The following is a 16737-nucleotide window of genomic DNA, read 5'->3' as shown; positions in this document are numbered from 1 at the left end:
TGCTAAGAAGCAGAAATGGAAAAGCTAGGATTGGGGCAGGAGAAATAACGGGTTTGGCTATAGTGGGAAGTTTCCATAGGCGTAGAGGAACAAAGTGGCAGACGAGACCCTGTAGAGAAACCATGGTGAGCCTTAGATCCAGAGCCAAAGACTGTGGGCTGTGTACTCTAGGGCAGTGATCCCTAACCTTTTTGGCACGAGGGACCAGTTTCATGGAAGACAATTTTTCCACGAACTTGGGGGAGAGGGAGATGGTTTCGGGATGAAACTGTTCCATCTTAGATCATCAGGCATTAGAGTCTAATAAGGAGCACACACCCTAGATCCCTCGAATGCGCAGTTCACAATAGGGTTCGCACTCCTATGAGAATCTAATGCCGCCACTGATCTGACGGGGCCAGAGCTCAGGTGGTCATGCTCTCTCAACCATGGTTCACCTCCTGCTGTGCCTCCCAGTTCCTAACAGGGTTTGGACCCCTGCTCAGGGGCAGGTTGGAGCTCTCCAAGGTTTACTACCAAGGGTCCCTTTATTACCTGGCAAGATAAGAGTAGTGTTTCAGGTGGATCAAGTGAGTGGCTACATCGAGGATGCACTGGACTGAAGTGAGACCAGGGGAAAGGAAGCCCCCTTGGGAAGGTACAGTTGCAGCAATCCAGCCTCCAGAGAATGCTGACGGAGAAAATGCAAAGGGAGAGCCCTAAGTGTGCAAGAAATGCTATGTCCTGAGGGGTAGAGGGCACTGGGGGAAGAGAAAGAGCTCACAAAGGAAAGGAATGGTTCAGCTAGAGCCATGGGGAGAACAATGGTGCCCAAAACACAAATACTGGAGTGGGCTGGCTTCTTGTTTGGGCTTCAAGTGTGTGTGGCGTGTGTGTTTATGATGGTGGGGTGAGGGGTTGCCAAATGATGAATTTGGTTTAAGCCTTTTGAATGCCAGAAAATGACAGGGAGATCAAGAGACAGATGTGCAGGTAAAAGGTGAAAATGGCTGGTCGAGGTGGCTCATGCCTGTAATCCAGCAGTTTGGGAGGCCAAGGCAGGTGGATCATGAGGTCAGGAGTTCAAGACCAGCCTGACCAATATGGTTTAACCCCGTCTCTACTAAAAATACAAAAATTAGCTGAGTGTGGTGGTGCACGCCTGTAGTCCCAGCTACACAGGAGGCTGAGGCAGGAGAATCGCTTGAATCTGGGAGGCGGAGGTTGGAGTGACCCAAGATCGCGCCATTCGACTCCAGCCTGGGCGACAGAGCAAGACTCTGTCTCAAAAAAAAAAAAAGGTGCAACTGTGGGGATGCAGTGAGTGGTAAGGAGAGCTGGAGCTGGGAGATGGAGGTTTCTAAGAAAAGTAGAATGCCCCAAAAGGATCCGGACCACAAAACCCAGAAATGCTTCTGCTCCAGTTCAAGAAACAGTGGAGATGTGATTCTTCCACAAGTAGCCTTAGAAACCAAACCACTGTTGCCCTGGGTACTCCCAACAACTCCAACTTTTTATGGAGCCTTTGGAATGATGGATGGGGTCAGTTTACCCAGAGACAGTAAAATCAGATGAAAGGGGTTAAATTAGAGCTGTTCTCTCTACTGCTAGGTGCACAACAGTCACATTGGAGCCATGATGAAGTTACGTCTATTTAAACAGCCAAATTGATCATTGTAACTGTTTTCTCTCTTAAAATAAACCCCATGCTTTTAGCCATATTCCTGCTTCTTAGAGCCTCTCATGTGAAAGATGCCAAAATAATCCTGGACCTTAAAGAGGTCGTGATTTATCGTTTCACAACTGGTTCCCATGCACCTCCCTTTCCACTTTTTCAGAAGCTCACTATATAAATCCTGCCATCAGATCAGGGAGGCAGGCATGGTGGTGATGGATGTCAAACCTGCGATGGGGAAAGTGAAGAGCAGTTCCCTACTGGGAACAGATAAGCCAGCAGACTTCTCACAGACAGCTCCTGTTACCGACTCAGCCAGCCCCGCCCCTTCCTCCTGCTCCCTTGGCCCTCCCCATCTGCTGAATAGGGCCTCCCTTCTGCTGCAAAGCTTCCATTCCCATAGAGTCTTGGTTTGCGTTTTTTGGTGAGGAATGTTGATTTCGGGTTAATACTGATGTTAAAAAATACAAGCTTGGCCTAATTTTAAAAAATCGAGTTAATTTTCACACAGGTTCCCTCCACTTTAAAAAAATTTTCCTTTTGGTAAAAAAAGAGTAAACAGGTTACATGGGGAGGCCCAAGTACCGGGAATTGATTACTGGCACAAAGCAACCACTTTTTTTTTTTTTTTGAGACAGAGTTTAACTCTGTCTCCCAGGCTGGAGTGCAGTGGCGTGGCCTCAGCTCACTGCGACCTCCGCCTCCCGGGTTCAACTGATTCTCCTGCCTCAGCCTCTCGAGCAGCTGGGACTACAGGTGCGAGCCACCACACCCAGCTAATTTTTGTATTTTTAGTAGAGACAGGGTTTCACCTTGTTGGCCAGGATGGTCTCGATCTCTTGACCTTGTGATCCATCCACCTCAGCCTCCCAAAGTGCTGGGATACAGGTGCAAGCCACTGTGCCCCACCAAAAGCAACCACTTAAAGCAAAATTAATCTAGTTTGCTCATCAGCCCAGGACTTTTACTGCTTAAGTACACGATGCTTCCTTGCATGTACCTGCAGATTTCGCCTTTCAGGCTAAGGAGATGTTTTTCATTTGATTCGAGAAGGAAGAAGGGGTCAAGCCTGCAGAGGCTCCAGGTAAAATGCTGTAGGTGCGCAGTCTGCTTTTGATACTAAACTTTTTTCTTTCTTTGCTCTCTTTCCACCACCCAGACCTACTCTGCTCAGTGGCCAGGCACCCTGAGACCCACGCTGCTGTCTATGGCCTGCCAAGATGCACAGTGCCACCTCACGTAGGCCTGCTTGCCTGCCTCACCCACACCCCAACTCAGATCATAACATCACTTCCCCATCAAAGCTCCAGTTTCCTTACTATGGATGAATTCTTAGTGGTATTTTTAAAAATCAAGTTAAGTTACTCTAAAAGGTGAATAACCAACTCTTTGACTTCCTACTGTCTCACACACAACACATCCAGCTTTGCATCTGGATTAGTAATTTTGTTGGCTTAAACCCTTGGTCATAACTTGGAAGCCAGGGAGCCAAGTTCGATTTGCAGTTATGTTTTGACCCAGTAGTGGTTTTTTTTTGGTTTGTTTTTTGAGATGGAATCTTGCTCTGTCACCAGGCTGGAGTGCAGTGGCATGATCTCGGCTCACTGAAATCTCTGCCTCCTGGGTTCAAGCAATTACCCTTCCTCAGACTCCCGAAAGGCTGGGACTATAGGTGGGCACCACTATGCCCAGCTAATTTGTTGTATTTTAGTAGAGATAGGGTTTCACCATGTTGGCCAGGATGGTCTCGCTCTCCTGACCTTGTGATCTGCCCGCCTCGGCTTCCCAAAGTGCTGGGATTATAGGCATAAGCCACCTCGCCATGCCTGGTCAGTGTTTTAAAAATTGGCAAAGTTGGCACGGTGGCTCACACCTGTAGTCCCAGCGCTTTGGGAGGCTGAGGCAGGCGGATCATCTGAGGTTGGGGGTTCAAGACCAGCCTGACCAACATTGAAAAACCCCATCTCTACTAAAAATACAAAATTAGCTGGGCATGGTGGTGCATGCCTGTAATCCCAGCTACTTGGGAGGCTGAGGCAGGATAATCACTTGAACCCGGGAGGTGGAGGTTGCAGTGAGCCGAGATTGCACCATTGCACTCTAGGCTGGGCAACAAGAGCAAAACTCTATCTCAAAAAAAAAAAAAAAGAAATCTGCAAAGTTTGCACAAAATCATCTCTCTCTCTCGGCAGGTGATCTGCCATCCTGGGGCCAAAGTTTCACGGGGCAGCAGATGAGGGGCTGAAGAGCAAGCTCCCTGTGGGCTCTAGTTCACAGGGGCACCTACCACTCCTGACTGTCATATACTTGGTCTGTATCTCTCATTTTCTTTTTCCTTTTTCTCTTTTTTTTTTTTTTTTTTGACATTGAGTTTTGTTCTTGTCACCCAGATTGGAGTACAATGGCACAATCTCAGCCTCACTGAAATCTTTGTTCCCGGGTTCATGCGATTCTTCTGCCTCAGCCTCCCAAGTAGCTGGGATTACAAGTGGCTGCCACCATGCCCGGCTAATATTTGTACTTTTAGTAGAGATGGGGTTTTGCCGCATTGGCTAGGCTGGTCTCAAACTCCTGACCTCAGGTGATCTGCCTGCCTTGGCCTACCAAAGTGCTGGGATTACAGGTGTGAGCCACCGCACCCAGCCACATCTCTCATTTTCTTTACCTAATCCTGACTATCATTTGAATTTGTGACTTCTGGCTTAAATGACTCTCTAAATGAGAGCAGAATTAAATATTTTCACAAAAGTAGGGACAAAAGATACATATTTTTTAGATTTTTATTTTAGTTGACAAAGAATGTTCATATATATTTATGGGGTACAAAGTAATGTTTGTTTGTTTGTTTGTTTGTTTGTTTGTTTGTTTTGAGACAGAGTTTCATTCTTGTTGCCCAGGCTGGAGTGCAATGGCCCAATCTCTGCTCACTGCAACCTCCGCCTCCTGGGTTCAAGTGATTCTCCTGCCTCAGCCTCCCAAGTAGCTGGGATTATAGGCATGCACCACCATACCTGGATAATTTTGTATTCTTAGGAGAGAGGGGGTTTCTCTACGTTGGCCAGGCTGGTCTCAAACTCCCGACCCCAGGTGATCCGCCTGCCTGGCCTCCCAAAATAGCGGGATTATAGGCGTGAGCCAGTGCGCCAGGTCTGGGGTACAAGGTAATGTTTTGATATCTACACACATTGTGGAATGATTATACCAAGCTAATTAACATATCCTTTATCTCACATACTTAGCAATTTTTTTTTTTTGTCGTGAGAATATTCAAAATCTGTTCTTTTAGCTACTTTGAAATACAATTAAGTATCCTTTATCCGAAATGCTTGGGACCAGAAATATTTTGAAATTTGGATATTGGAATATTTGCATTATACCTCCTGATTATGCATTCTTTTTTTTTCCTTTTCCTTTTCTTTTCTTTCTTCTTTTTTTGAGATGAAGCTTTGCTCTTGTTGCCCAGGCTGGAGTGCAATGGCATGGTCTCAGCTTACTGCAACTTCTGCCTCCTGGGTTCAAGTGATTCTCCTGCCTCAGCCTCCAGAGTAGCTGGGGTATACATGCCTGCCATCACGCTCAGCTAATTTTTGTATTTTTTGTGGAGACTGGGTTTCACCATGTTGGCCAGACTGGTCTTGAACGCCTGACCTCAGGTGATCCACCTGCCTGGGCCTCCCAAAGTGGTGGCATTATAGGCGTGAGCCACCGTGCCCAGCCAGTCCCTGACTATTAAGACCAGGCAGAGTAATCGTAGTACAGGAAAGCAGATCCCATACAGTAACACAGATGGCATTCTCAACAGGGGATATCTCTTCTTTGCCTTTCAGTATTACTCTTGGCTCCTTTTCTTCCTCTCTCATCTTTTAAATTTCCTCTCTTTCATGTCTCTGTCTATCCCTCCTCATTTATCTCCCCTGGACTGAACCAAATATTACCACAGGAGCACACATCTTACAGCACTCTGCCTGTCCATCCCACTTAACCTCAATCCTCAGCACTCTGGTGTGTCATGGAAAATTAAGAACGTTTGAGAAGTACTATGGAAAGCAAAAGTTTAGCAAGCGATGACCACAAACCACTAACCCTGGCCACATCTGGTCACTGTTCTTGACAAAACTCAAAAACTTTATCCAACACTCAATGGGGGGCCCCCTCTAGCTTATGCAGGTCTGAGGGTTGATTTCACATGCATCCAAATAAACTATTTTAGGAAAAAGAAAACAAACTCAGAAGCCAGGAGGCCAGGAAGCAAAGAGACTCCCTAGAGCTTCTAACTTGCTGACTGGCCACAGTGACACCATAGGGATGGCCACATTGAATCAGGTCCATTGTTCTTGCCACTTTTATGGTCGTGCCAGTTTCATGACAGTGACATGAAGAGATGTACTCAAAGAAATGCCTCTCCTAGCCAGGCATGGGGGCTCCCCGCCTGTAATCCCAGCACCTTAGGAGGCCCAGGTGGGCAGATCACTTGAGGTTGAAAGTTCAAGACCAACCTGACCAACATGGAGAAACCCTGTCTCTACTAAAAATAAAAAATTAGCCAAGCGTGGTGGTGCGTGCCTGTAATCCCAACTACTTGGGAGACTGAGGCATGAGAATCGCTTGAACCCGTGAGGCAGAGGTTGTGGTGAGCCAAGATCACACAATTGCACTCCAGCCTGGGCAACAAGAGAGAAACTCCGTCTCAAAAAAATAAACAAACAAAAAAGAAATGCCTCTCCTTGTCAGCACCTTCAGAAGTCAGATGTACCCCCAACATCTCCTAGTTTACTTTAATAACCCATTGCCATTCCACATAAAACTGTTTTGAATCTTTTACGCCAGGAAGCCCTTGGCCTTCCCAAGTTGCCTGGGCTGCTCCATACCATAAAGCTCCTAGAGAAATGGCTCTTTATGAAAAGCAGTACTTGTTTATAATGGAGTAGTTATATATGGAAACTTTTCTCCTTTGTAAAAATAAACTGCAAAATACATAACAAAAATTACCATCTTAACAATTTGAAAGTATAAATTCACTGGCAAAATACCCTCACAATGTTGTGCAACTATCACTACTACTTATCCCAGAACTTTTCATCACCCCAGAAGGAAACCTCATACCTGTTAAACAGTCTCTTGCTATTTCTCCCAACTCCCCAGCTCCTGTCAATCACAAATCAGCTTTCTTTCTCTACAGATTTGCCTACTCTGGACATTTCATATAAATTAAATAATGTGATATATAGCTTTCTGTATCTGGCTCCTTTCACTTGGCATAATGTTTCAAGGTTCATTTATATTTTACCATTTCTTTTTTGTTGTTACAGAGTCTCACTTTGTCACCCAGGCTGAAATTCAGTGGAGTGATCTCGGCTCACTGCAACCACCGCCTCCTGGGTTCAATCGATTCTCTTGCCTCAGCCTCCTGAGTAGCTGACGTTATAGGCACGCCATGCTTGGCTAATGTTTTTTGTACTTTTAGTAGAGATGGGGTTTCACCATGTTTGTCAGGCAGGTCTTGAACTCCTGACCATGTGATCTGCCTGCCTCGGCTTCCCAAAGATTGTACTTTAGCATGTATCACTACTTCATTCCTTTTTTGGGGTTGAGTAATATTCCATTGCATGGTGTGTGTGGAGGCTTTTGTGAAATAAATAATGGTGGCTGGATAGTATGTAACTGCAAAGCTACTAGACTGAAGGAATGTATCCTGTGTGACAGGTAGTATTTCTTTTCTTTTCTTTTCTTTTTTTTTAGATGGAGTTTTACTCTTGGTGCCCAAGCTGGAGTGCAATGGTGCAATCTCAGCTCACTGCAACCTCTGCTTCCCAGATTCAAGTGATTCTCCTGCCTCAGTCTCCTGAGTAGCTGGGATTACAGGCACGCACCACCATGCCCAGCTAATCTTTTGTATTTTTAGTAAAAATGTGGTTTCATCATGTTAGCCAGGCCGGTCTCGAACTCCAGATTTCAGGTGATCCGCCTGCCTCAGCCTCCCAAAGTGCTGGGATTACAGGTGTGAGCCACTGCATCCGGCCGGGATTTCTTTTTAATGGTCCTAGGCATATGAACCTTGTAGAATGTGGGAACCAGTCCAAGTATAACCAATCCAAACCATTCATAATCTAACAAACTTTCTATTCTTATTGAAATTTCATCTTTGCAGACTGAGAAGTACTTTAAAAATTTTTGAAGGCCAGAAAATCCTCACCCATATCATTTCAATTGCCTTTCAAATAAATCCAATTCAAAGGCACTCAGTTGCTAGTTGCTGGGAATCAGAATTGCAAGATAGAGTCCCTATACTCAAGAATCTCAAGGTCTAGTGAGAAGATAAACATCCAAACAATTTCACCACACTGTGACAACTCTCAGGATGTAAATCTAAACTGTAAGCACTCAAGTTCACAAAGTTTTCCAGCTGAGGGAGCTTACGCAAGTTTAATATATGGGTCAGAAATGCTTTGGTTTGGCTTCTTACCTTGAATGATGCGGTCAAGGTCTTTAGAGAAAAGCTTATATGTTAGTCCTCCCTTATCCATGGAGGACGTGTTCCAAGACCCCCAACGGATGCCTGAAACCAGGGATAGGACTGGTTCTGCAAATACTAAGTTTTCTCCTATACATACATACCTATGATAAAGTTAATTTTTTGAGACTAAGTTTTGTTCTTATTGCGATATCAGCTCACTATAACCTCTGCACCCGGGTTCAAGTGATTCTCCTGCCTCAGCCTCCTGAGTGGCTGGGATTACAAGTGTCCACTACCATTCCTGGCTAATTTTTGTATTTTTAGTAGGGATGGGTTTTCACCATGTTGTCCAGGCTGGTCTTGAACGCCTGACCTCAGATGATCTGCCTGTCTTGGCCTCCCAAAGTGCTGAAATTACAGATGTAAGGTAAGACACCATGCCCAGCCAATATATTTCTTTCTTTTTTTTTTTTTTTTGAGATGGTGTTTTGCTCTTGTCGCCTAGGCTGGAGTGCAGTGGGGTGAACTCAGCTCACTGAAACCTCTGCCTGCTAGGTTTAAGAGATTTTCCTGCCTCAGCCTCCTGAGTAGCTGAAATTACAAGTGCCCACCACCACGCCTGGCTAATTTTTTGTATTTTTAGTAGAGATGGGGTTTCACCATGTTGGCCAGGCTGGTCTCAAACTCCTGACCTCAGGCGATCCTCCCACCTTGGCCTCCCAAAGTGCTAGGATTACAGGTGTGAGCCACCACACCGGGCTGATAAAGTTAATTTCTAAGTTAGGCACAGTGAGAGATTAACAATCATAATATAATAAAATAGAACAGTTATAACAATATACTGTAATAAAACTTATGTGAATGTGGTCTCTCTCTCAAAAGATCTGACTGTACTGTACTCACCCTTCTTCTTGTGATAATGTGAGAGGGTAAAATGCCTATGGGATGAGATGAAGTGAGGTGAATGATGTCGGCAGTGTGACATTGCGTTAGGTGACTGTTGACCTTCTGGCGATCTGTCAGAAGCAAGATCATCTGCTTGGAGTGATCCTGAATCACTGAGCCATGATGATGGCCATAGCTGGATGTGAGGGGCAGATCACGGTGATGACTAATGATCGGGCTGTGCTATGTATACAGCATGGATATGCTGGACAAGGGGATGATTCATGTCCAGGGTGGGATGGAGTGGGATGGCGTGAGATTTCATCACACTTCTCAGAACAGCATGCAATTTAAAACTTATGAATTGTTTATTTCTGGAATTTTCCATTTAATATTTTTGAACTGACTGTGGTAGACCACAGGTAACTGAAACTATGGAAAGCAAGACCATGGATAAGGGGGAACTACTGTAATGAGAGCAGTTGGTAATGCTTTCCTGAGTATCTGGGCTCTTATGATTGACCCTAGAAGTTAGCATCTATCATATTTGCCTAAAGCAACATCTTGCTCACACTAAAGTGTTTTTTTAGTTTAGTTTTGTTTTTTTGAGACAGAGTCTCACTCTGTTGCCCAGACTGGAGTATAGTGGTGCGATCTCGGCTCACTGCAACCTCCATCTCCCAGGTTCAAGCAATTCTCCTGGCTCAGCCTCCCAAGTAGCTGGGATTACAGATGCCTGCCACCATGCCTGGCTAATTTTGGTATTTTTAGTAGAGACGGGGCTTCATCATGTTGGCCAGGATGGTCTTGAATGCCTGACCTCAGGTGATCCACCCGCCTCAGCCTCCCAAAGTGCTGGGATTACAGGCGTGAGTCACTATGCCCAGCCTGAAATGTTTTTATCTTTTAAAATCTTCCTATTGTTCTAGACGAGATATAGAAGAGCTGATTAGTGGCAGACCTAGAAAGAAATTTCATCAGGTATTCCTTCACTCCTTAGACATATTAAACACATTGAAATGTGAACTAAGGCACTAACCCATGGGCAACTTCACTGCCTAGACTTTCCACCTTTTTACTCTCCAACTCTTTATCTTGAAAGATTTCAAACTGACAGAAAAGCAGAAAAGATAATATAATGAATACCTAAATAGACCAACGTCGAATGGTGAATGAATGTTTTTAATGTGGTTATATTTAATAATAACATAATATATTTATTTTCTCTGTATATTAATATGTGTGTGTTTTGCTGAAACTATGGAAAGTATGCTGCAAACATATGATTAGTTGGTGCAAAGTAATGGCGGTTTTTGGCACTTAAAAGTAATGGCAAAAACCGCACCTTACTTTTGCACCAACCTAATACTTCATTTATAAAAACTTAAACATGCGTTTCTTAAGAACAAGGATATTCTCCAACAAAATAATCTTTTTTTTTTTAAGATGGAGTCTTGCTCTCTCACCCAGGCTAGAGTGCAGTGGTACAATCTTGGCTCACTGCAACCTCTGCCTCCCTGGTGCAAGCAATTCTCCTGCCTCAGCCTCCAGAGCAGCTGGGACTACGGGCATGCACCACCAGACCCAGTTAATTTTTGTATTTTTAGTGGAGACGGGGTTTCACCATGTTGGCCAGGATGGTCTCGATCTTTTGACCTCATGATCCACCCGTCTTGGCTTCCCAAAGTGCTGGGATTACAAGTGTGAGCCACTGTGCCTGGCCACAAAATCATATTATTGTTAATCTGAAGAATTTTAACACTGATACATTATCTAACACAGTCCATATTCAAATGTCCCTCATTTATTCAATATTGTCCTTCTAGTTGTGTGTTTTTAAAATCTGGAATCCAGTCAAAACCAAAAACCGTATTTACTTGTCATGTCTCTTTAGTTTCCTTTAATCTACAATTCCTCTATCCTTTTTCTTTCCTTCACGACACTGACATTTTCCTTGTCTCACAGATTATCCATCAATCTGAACTACTCTTATTGTGTCTATTGATCCCATTCAAGTTAACATTTTTGGTATAAATACAGTAGATTATGATGTGTTAATTCCCCTGCATCAAACTTGGAGCGGTATATCGTGCCCTGTAATCTCAGCACTTTAGGAGGCCAACTTGGGAGGAATCACTTGAGCACAGGATTTCAAGACCAGCCTGGGCAACATGGTAAGACCCCATCTCTACAAAAAATATGAAGAAACTCTCTCTTTGCCATCTTTTCTCCTCCCATGGAGCTGCTGCCATGAAGGTTGAGCTGTGCAGTTTCAGTGAGTACAAGATCCACCCTGGACATGGAAGGCGCCACGCCAGGACCAACAGGAAGGTTTTCCAGTTTCTTAATGCAAAATGTGAGTCGGCATTCCTTTCCAAGAGAAATCCTTGGCAGATGAACTAGACTGTCTTCTACAGAAGGAAGCACAGAAACAGACGGTCGGAAGACATTCAAAAGAAAAGAACACGCCGAGCAGTCAAATTCCAGACGGCCATTACTGGTGCATCTCTCGCTGCTATAATGGCCAAGAGGAATCAGAAACCTGAAGTTAGAAAGGCTCAGCGAGAACAAGCTATCAGGGCTGCTAAGGAAGCAAAAAAGGCTAAGAGAGCATCTAAAAAGACTCCAGCGGCTGCTGCTAAGCCACCTACAAAGGCAGCACCTAAACAAAAGATTGTGAAGCCTCTCAAAGTTTCAGCTCCCCGAGTTGGTGGAAAACGCTAAGCTGGCAGATTAGATTTTTAAATAAAGATCGCATTATAAAATATATAATATATATAAAATTAGTTGGGCATGGTGGTGTGTGCCTGTAGTCCCAGCTACTTGGGAGGCTAAGGCAGGAGGATCTTTTGAGCCCAGGAGATGGAGACTTCAGTGAGCCATGATTATGCCACTGCACTCCAGCCCAGGTGACAGAGTGACACCCTCTCTAAAAAAAAAAAAAAAAAAAAAAAAAAAACTTGGAGCTTCATAATTCAGATTGTCATACTAAATTGTCATGCTAAATTGAGCAGTTTTTTCAAGTATATTTCCTCCTTAATAATTAATAAATAATCTGTGTGGTGATACTTCCAGACTGTGATTATCTTGCTTCCTATATCTTTTCACCTAGTAGTTTCGGCACTGATTGACAATCTTGCAATTGGGTTTCACCATGTTGATCAGGCTGGTCTCAAACTCCGGACCTCAGGTGATCTGACCACCTCGGCCTCCCAAAGTGCTGGCATGAGCCACCCTGCCCGGCCTATTCATTGCTTTTCTCAAGGGCCACCTCTCAGTTCTTTCTTTTACAGAGAAAAAGAAAGGAAGTAGCTGAGGGATGTAAGCCAACTTAACTAGAAGACATGAAGTTCAGTTGTTCTACATTTGTTCACATCTAAAATTACTTAATACGTAGGTGGCAGGTCCATTTGTCAAGTAGTAGAAATAGCATTGTTTCTTCCAGTAGCTCAGTGTGATGATACTGTTTCTTCTATTAAAACAATGTCTGCATCTTGGGGTTTGCAGAAATTCATACTGTTTGGCATGACTCGAAGAATGGCTCTAACCAAACAGTCCTTTAGAATACATAAAAATCTTTTTCAGTTCAACAGTTCCACGAAGAACTTAATAATGCTGAAAGAGACATCAAGGGTTGGAAAAACATCTCAGATGGTTGTCAGTGAAATATCTGTAGCACATCTCAGTGGTGCCCATGTAAGCGGCCTAGATGCCAGGTGTTACCTGCTGTCTCCCAGCTCCACACCTGCCCATCTCTGCTCAGTCATGCTGGGGCTTGGAGTCTGTGAACTACTCTACCCAGGCTCCTCTGCCAGCTGGCTTCCTGTTACGTTCTGCCAAAATCAGGCACTGTCAGGAGTTCAGAAAGCAAGAAGAGGGTTGATAGCTGTTCTTCCTCCTCTCTCTTTCCCCATCTGCTTCTGGCAGTGTCTCTGCAAGTGTCTGTATTGTAACCTGAGTGTTCCCCATGGTGGTGGCAGCCTTTCTTTGGCAGTTCCAGAACCAGCAAGGCAGCCCTGCTTCTGCTCTAGCTCAGGGACCAGGTCCTAGGCATTTCCAGAACCGGCTGAGCACAGTCATCCCAGGAGTACTGTGGCATGCAGCAGCATTTTTGCACCTTTGTTCTCCTTGGCTTAAGGGTGGCAGCTGCTTCACTCAGTGGCTAATTCCTAGATTGCCACACCTTCCCCTTTTCAGTCTCTCCATCCTTTTAACGGTATTATTATTATTATTTTTGGAGATAAAGTCCTGCTCTGTCACACAGACTGGTGTGCAGTGGCACAGTATCGGCTCACTGCAACCTCCGCCTCCTGGGTTCAAGTGATTCTCCTCCCTCAGCTTCCTGAGTAGCTGGGATTACAGGCATGTGCCACCACACCTGGCTAATTTTTGTATTTTTAGTAGAGAAGAGGTTTTGCCATGTTGGCCAGTCTGGTCTTAAACTCCTGTTCTCAGGCGATTTGCCTGCCTTGGCCTCCCCAAGTGATGGGATTACAGGCGTAAACCACTGCACCTGGCCCTTCTAACAGTATTTTAACAAGTTGTTAGCATTCATTCTCCTCTGAGTGAAATACCTAGTACGGTTACTCTTTTTCCTGATTGGGTCCCAGCTAACAGAACCTCTTTGAGTGTTTAAAAAAGAAGAAGAAAAAAGACCGGCCAGGCATGGTGGCTCACGCCTGTAATCCCAGCACTGTGGGAAACCAAGGCAGGTGGATCACCTGAGCTCGTGAGTTAGAGACCAGCCTGGCCTGCGGTTCTGTAGAAAACCCCATCTCGACAAAAAATACAAAAAGTAGCTGGGTGTGGTGGTGTGCACCTGTAGTCCCAGCTACTTGGGGGGGTTGAAGGTGGAGGATCTCTTGTGCTCGGGAGATTGAGGCTGCAGGGAGCTGTGATTATGTCATTGCACTCCAGCCTAGGCAAAAGAGTGACACTCTGTCTCAAAAAAAAAAAAAAAAAAAAAAATACTCCAGAAGTCTTCATCATTTTTAGAAAGAGGGAAGGGCGCAATGCCTCATGTATGGTTATGATTGCAAAAGTATAAACTGATTTCAGTTGTTTTATCGATAAAGTCATACATCTCTAGAAGATGACAGTTTCTCTAATGTGAAGTCCCAAATTCAAGAGGATTTCCATCAGTTTCCAGAATAAGTAGCTAAGTGCACAACAGCCCTCTCTCTATAAAGTTTGACTGATACAAAAATAAGAAAACTGGTTTGTAGGTTGGGTATTGTGGCTCACAGCTGTAATCCCAGCACTTTGGGAGCCCTAGGCGGGCAGATCACAAGGTCAAGAGATCGAGACCATCTTGGCCAACATGGTGAAACCCTATCTTCACTAAAAATACAAAATTAGCTGGGCCTGGTGGTGAGTGCCTGTAATCTCAGCTACTCAGTCGGCTGAGGCAGGAGAATCGCTTGAACCTGGGAGGAAGAGGTTGCAGTGAGCTGAGATTGTGCCACTGCGCTCCAGCCTGGCAACAGAGTGAGACTGTCTCAAAAAAAAAAAAAAGAAAGAAAAAAGAAAATTGGTTTGCATGCTGCTAAGATGACCAAACACAAAAACATCTTTTAATAAGGAGGTGAAACGGACTTGGGAGAAGGCTGCTTCGGTCTTCAATTTTCAGGCGCAGTGGCTCACACCCGGAAATTCCAGCACTTTGGGAGGCTGAGGCAGGTAGATCGCTTGAAACCGGTTATTCAAGGCAAGCCTAGGTAAGAAAGCAAGACTTCATCTCTACCAAAAATCTAAAAAATAAAAATTAGCTGGGCGTCGTGGTGCACGCCTGTAGTCCCAGCTATGGGGGAGGGTCTCCAAGCCTCAAGCACTCCTCCTGATAGCTTAGCAGAGAAGTATGGCCGTGCCACTGCACTCCAGCCGGGGCAACTGAGCGAGACCCTGTCTCTAAAAAGAAGGAAAAAAAGCCTTCAATTTTGCAAAAGGGCAGCCATGCTACACCACTCAGTTGTTAATTCACTGTCTTTGACACACTTTAAAAGGCATAATGGAAATGGCAAGAAAACAGATACAAAAGGTATTTTTAAGAGAATGCGACAGAGTAGATCATAAAGATATTATACAATAATAGTTTTAAAATGCACTTCTTGGGACTATTCCTACACTCTGTTATCTTCTGTAACACACTTCCAGATGGCCCCGTGTTTGGTGACACCTGAGGAGAGAAAGCGGCTGGCTAGGCCACACCAAGGAAACCGCAGGATGGCAGGGTGCTATGAATGCTGGCTGAAGGGTTGGGTGCGGCTCGGGCATGAGGCCTTTAAAAGGCTTATTCTTGACCAAGATGATGAATAGAGATGACGGCAATTAAGGGAGGAAGACTAGAACTGAGAGGAAACAGGAAAGGAGAGACTGGGGGAAAAAGATTACAAAGAGAGAAGTGAGGAAGAGTACAGGGAACTCCAGGAAGCGCTCAACACCCCAGAGCGGGAGATGGGATTTAAGGATGGGAACATCATGGTTCTATTTGACTGGCTTACATGTAACAGTCCCTAGCCCCTCGGGGGCCAACAGTACTACATGGAAACCTGGGTGGGATTATTTCTAGCATCCTCTTGCTGGAACTAAGGCTTTTTTGTTTTGTTTTGTTTTGAGATGGAGTCTTGTTCTGTTGCCCAGCCAAACAGGTCATCGAGTATGCTCAGCAGCTGGAGATGATTGTCTGAGCCCACGGGGCACTGGGATGGGGCAGGGCATGCATTATTTAAAACAGTTACAGTGCAGTTTCCTCCAATAAAGGTGGACTGACGTTCTCAATAAATAAATAAAACATAAACAAAAAATAAGAGAAGCAGGCTCTCAATGGTAAGTAATTGTTTTTGAGAATTGGATGTGGCCCGAGAACAAACGATGGTTTGGAACAACCTTTGCCTGGGCTCTAGGTGTGGTGTTTAATTTTTGGTCTCTTCCTCTGTGATAGGAGGTTTTTGTTGTTGTTGTTGTTGCTGTTGTTTTGAGACAGAGTCTCACTCTGCCGCCCAGGCTGGAACACAGTGGCGCAATCTCGGCTCACTGCAACCTCTGCCTCCCAGGTTCAACTGATTCTCCTGCCTCAGTTTCCTGAATAGCTGGGGTTACAGGCATGCGCCACCACACCTGGCTAATTTTTGTATTTTTAGTAGAGACAGGGTTTCACCATGTTGGTCAGGCTGGTTAACTCCTGACCTTGTGATCTGCCCGCCTCTGCCTCCCAAATTGCTGGGATTACAGGTGTGAGACACCATGCCTGGCTGTGACTCTGGTTAATAAAATCTCAGGGAAAGGATCAAAAGCAATTTTATTTCTCTTTGGCAGGTACTGTTTCCAGGTTGACATGGGAGCTTCACAGAACAGCCTCTTTCTGTGCTTTGGTAGGGACAGAGGATAAAGGGACAGGAGTGGGAGGAAGGTCGAAGAGCCCCTGAGGTGTCTTTTGTTCCGCATGTCAAAGGGCCATATTTTGAGATATTGTTTCCCGAGCCTGACATATGGAACAGGATGGCATGATATTTTGAAGATACCAGGGAATTTTGGAAATTACACTATTTTAACCTTGCCATAATTTAATGGAAAGGGGGAACACCAAGTACTTATTCATTTTTTTTAATTAAAAACTTTTTATTGTGGCAAAATACATATAATGTAAAATTAACCCCCCCTTTTTTTTTTTCAGACAGTCTCACTCTGCCACCCAGGCTGGAGTGTCGTGACGCAATCTCAGTTCACTGCAACCTCTACCTCCCGG

The 16737-nt window shown here is 44.8% G+C and overlaps 1 protein-coding gene and 1 pseudogene across 2 annotated transcripts in view; one reads left to right on the top strand and one right to left on the bottom strand.

Annotated features, from left to right (window-relative positions):
- STX8 (syntaxin 8) overlaps positions 1 to 16737 on the bottom strand; it is a 308036-nt gene that overhangs the window by 86310 nt on the left and 204989 nt on the right. The gene's annotated exons all lie outside the window — the stretch shown is intronic.
- LOC105720849 (large ribosomal subunit protein eL24-like) lies at positions 11244 to 11717 on the top strand (annotated as a pseudogene).

The sequence above is a fragment of the Aotus nancymaae genome, unplaced genomic scaffold (genome assembly GCF_030222135.1).
Source record: "Aotus nancymaae isolate 86718 unplaced genomic scaffold, 86718_ANA_hifiasm-v0.15.2.pri h1tg000018l, whole genome shotgun sequence".
Classification (NCBI taxonomy): Eukaryota; Metazoa; Chordata; class Mammalia; order Primates; family Aotidae; genus Aotus; species Aotus nancymaae.
Note: the sequence above shows the minus strand (reverse complement) of the source record. Positions and strands in the feature narration are given on the sequence as shown.